Raw genomic sequence first — 4,218 nt, 5'->3', positions numbered from 1 at the left:
GGAGAGTCGGCAGGGTGTCAGAGCATACCATCTGATTTTCTCCCTTCCACATGCCACCTCATAAGCTTTGCATCATTGGCAATTGCAAAGAGGCGTTTGAATCATTCCACTATGGGTAAATACCGCAACACCTTGGCAGGAGGCCTCTTCTTGTCATTAGTAGAGGAATTATTTCCCTCCTGCTTGTACCTAGAGGCTCCGCACTTTGGACATGTGTGTCGGTGTTCATACTCATTGCGAAACAATACGTAATTATTTGGACATGCATGTGTCTTCTTTACATTCATTCCCAAAGGACACAATATCCTTTTCGCCTCATATGTGGAAGTGGGAAGCTCATTATTCGGAGGCAATATGTCTACAAGAAGTTTTAGCATTTCCGTGAAACTCTTGTCACTCCACCCGTTCTGTACTTTTAGCTTACACAATTTTAATGTTGTTGATGTTAGGGTTATACTGAAATATTCGTTTGAAGTATATAACAATTATTTGAGAATCTTCAATGCATGTTTTCACATTGTCTGTATATTATATATTGTAGACAATCTAGTATCAAATGGGATAGCAGAAGATTAGATTGTTAGAAACCTATATAATATAATAAAGGTTCACAGTCGAGGTGGTGTTAGACAAACCACTGGAACGGCTGAAGTATTATTTGGAAATAGTTTATCTTGACTATTGAATAATACTTACACTACAAGAAAAAACGAATCAGACAACGATTTTTGCCCGTTGTCTAAACCTCCGTTTTTCCGTTGACTATCGAGCCGCCGTCTGTTACACATATCAGACAATGGTACACAATTCGTTGTGCGAGCTGCTTCACTCTACAGTCGTGTTATAAGTTCGCGTTGTATGACACCTAGAAACCACAACAGTGTGGAAAGAAAGTCTTGTAACAAAACCTCTGTAGCAAGCCTTTCTTATAAACAAGCTGTTGTTGTTAGCTGAAGAAGACAACTGTTTCTTTGCATGAGAAACACTTGTCCTTCATAGCTTTTAACAATTGTTTTACAAAATAGGAACCGTTGTAATGATTTATTTACACAACCGTTTGTGTGAAGAAGACACTTGATGCAAACTTCTTTGTACAACGGTTTTCTAAGAGTTTCGTTAGTAGTTTATGTTGTGTTAATGTCTTACCGACAATGCTGATGTACGAAAAACATGTTGTCTTATTGTATTCAACTCAACATTACACGTTTTGGTTCTATTGTGTTTTAGCTCATAAGACAATTGTCTTTTGGTTCTTAAAGTGTTGGGTGTAATGTTATAGACAACGAATTTCTCTTCCTTTAAATGTTGTATGAATAAGCCAAGACAACAATGATTTTATTTAAACTAAAAATAATAATTTATAAAATGCTTAAAAACCATAAATTAATCACAATAATTACAAATTTAATATCAAAACGTATACAAAACAATCTCATGTCAAAGTCATAATACTTGGTTTACACAAGAGTATGATCTTTCTAAACTATCGGAAGATATGTCTCGTACTCTAAGAAGTTGGGTGCAGAGTTCATAGGCTTGACCAGCAAAGCTCAAAGTTGCTGAGTCTGCTGGGAGGAAATAACCAACAGTACTACTGGCACGCAAAAATGCCACGAGAATTGAAGAATTTCTGCACACAAAAAAACTCCCATTTAAACAACAAATTTACATGAACATATTCCAAACAGGCCCCTTTGTACTTCAATAAATAAACATGTAGATATAGCCTTTCTAGAATTTACCTTGTATCGGCATAAAGATTTAGAGTCCGGAAAGCACAACATTTGCATAATATCTGTTGCAAACCCCCATCTGTTAGCTTGACGCACCTAATATATTACCCACAAAATGGTCAGGTGAGATAAAGATTCAAGAAGTTTAACTCCACATATCTGAACAACTTTCGCATGCATAGTAACACAGTGTTTTTTTTTTGTTATTAAAGAAAACAAAATAAAGCCAGAAGATATAATCATGCAGAACAGAGAACTAGTGATACACATGATCTCAAAGCTAAACTATTAAAGCCCAGGAACAAACAAAACGAGCAAACTGACTAGCTTATGGTAAGTCTGGATGTAAGTCACGACTCATGTGGCAAGTAAAATGATTGAACAAGGCCTATAAAGTCTTTCAGCATTCAAATCTACGGCATAAAGTTCTGTAAATGAGTTTATACATCACTAATATAGAGCAAAATTAAGAGTACCGACTACTGTAGTAGATATATCTGCACTGACGTATGGAGGTGGACAAGAGCTGAACTGTGATTTAGAGCTACAAGTTTAGTCCTCCTTGAACTTGATAACGTCTGCTTGATAATCCCTCGCAATAAAGTTGACTATGTTTTCTAGTTTGCTGGACACTGAAAGAATCACTTCCTGGCAAACATCCCCTCCAAACTTAACATGGTCGGCGTAATCCTCTCTCACTTGAAACCAGGAATTCGGGTCAAGCTTCAGAAGAAACAAGTCTCACTTACTTTAAACTTGATCCTCGCATCTCCTGTACTGACCAGTGAAAGGGGTAGTGCCAAGGCATCTAACAGAAGATGGTATTTCAGAATGAGATTATAAAGCCCATACACATATACCAGCAACTCGCGGAGTAAGCTATAAATGAATTCTTGTCATCCATCAGTGTCTACACATTGCTATAAAGCATAACTCTCTTAAGACAGATTACATATCAGAAAGGCATACACATTGCTAAACAGCACAATAAAGTCTGAACTCTCCAAAGTCTGAATAAATATAAGAAAAGGTGGGCAATAAAAGAAGCTGTAGTCGAAAGAAAAAGATTCTTTCCTGTAACTGGAATTCCGTTTCAGTTAGAGATCATATATACCTTGCAGCCACTCAAGTTCAAATCAACTATGTTCTTGCAGTGTATCACAATAACCAGCTTATAGTCTAACTAGGTCCATTATACAAACACAAAAACCAAATAAACATAAAGCATGTATTACCTTACATTCCAATAGATGGAGAAACTTTTCGATTTCAGACAAGCATAAGTTATTGCTTCAACTCCTTTATCACTGACTTTCTGGCCGCCATTTAAATTCAAATGCTCCCGATTTTGTACAGAACTCTTGAACTGTAAAATGAAGAAAAACATTTTTAATCCAAACCCACAAAATATATCAAAACACACATATATCAACACACACACACACACAAAACAAACTCCATAAATCGGTCTGCTTCGAGGCATACAGGCATACTAGATCCAATTGTCAAAACATTTCAAATCAAGTATTATATATGAAGCCTGGGCCTGTTCTAGCTATAGCTTCAAGATCAAAGCTCAAAATCAAATCCAAATATACAAAGCAAAGCCCTAATTTTATTCAAGTACAAAACCCAAAATAAAGATAAAATCACATAAATAAAAACCCCAAAAATAAAGCCAAATAAGTTGGAGATTACTTGCAAAATGAAAGCCCCAAAATTGAAACCCTAATTAGCCGCAATTCAAGAAAAAATATTGTTTTATGTGTAACAAAAAAAGAAGAGAAAATGAGTTCCAAATCGAGAGAGTTTGTGGAGACAGTTTTTATGTACCTATGGATCCTGCAGAGTTTGTAAATCAAAGATGTTACCATCGAGAGGGGTAAATCAGAAGTGTTACAATCAAGAGAATTTGTGGAGAGGGTTTGTATCAAGAGAAACACAAAACAAATGGAGCTTTACCGGAGAGGGAGTTGTTATACAAACATGGTGTTTGTGAAGACCCAAGAGTGTTTAGAGTTTGTAAATCCTCAAGAGTGCTGAGGGGGAATGAAAATTTGGGTTGAGAGGAAAATGGGGGGAAATGAAAATTTGGGATGAGCGGCCAACTAAATTGGATGTAAAGACAGCACACACCCAAGTGAAAAATATTTCATTTCAAATTGTCAAATATATTGGTAAGGTATTAATTTTAATAAATTTGTATTTAAAAATAATACATGAAATATTTAAAATAAATAAAGTTATTTTTTTGATGATCAAATCGTACAAATATTAATGCCTAATTAATTTAGTGATGTGTTACAATATTGAGAAATTAATATTATTCGAGTTTTTAACAAAAATCTTGTAAAAGTAGTACTTACTTCAAGACTCGATCCGGATTACCTAGAATAATTTTTTTTAGTTTTTTTCGACGATCCAAACGCACGGATGTTAATACCTACTTAATTTAGTGATGTTTGAAAATTAATCTTATTCGAGG

The 4,218-nt window shown here is 35.2% G+C and overlaps 1 long non-coding RNA gene across 3 annotated transcripts; it reads right to left on the bottom strand.

Moving 5' to 3' along the window:
- Window positions 1-1,366: 1,366 nt before the first annotated feature.
- Window positions 1,367-3,841, bottom strand: LOC135150889 (uncharacterized). Of its 3 annotated transcripts, none has more exons than XR_010289348.1 (4): window positions 3,567-3,841; window positions 2,210-3,099; window positions 1,743-1,829; window positions 1,367-1,630 (listed from the first exon to the last, which is right to left on the bottom strand). It is a non-coding gene; the product is annotated as an uncharacterized LOC135150889 (long non-coding RNA). The 3 variants fall into 3 exon arrangements; XR_010289347.1 differs by having other exon boundaries at window positions 1,743-2,541; window positions 2,969-3,099; XR_010289346.1 differs by having other exon boundaries at window positions 1,743-3,099.
- Window positions 3,842-4,218: the final 377 nt, after the last annotated feature.

This window comes from Daucus carota, chromosome 2 (genome assembly GCF_001625215.2).
Source record: "Daucus carota subsp. sativus chromosome 2, DH1 v3.0, whole genome shotgun sequence".
Classification (NCBI taxonomy): Eukaryota; Viridiplantae; Streptophyta; class Magnoliopsida; order Apiales; family Apiaceae; genus Daucus; species Daucus carota.
This window is presented reverse-complemented; position numbering and strand designations above follow the sequence as displayed.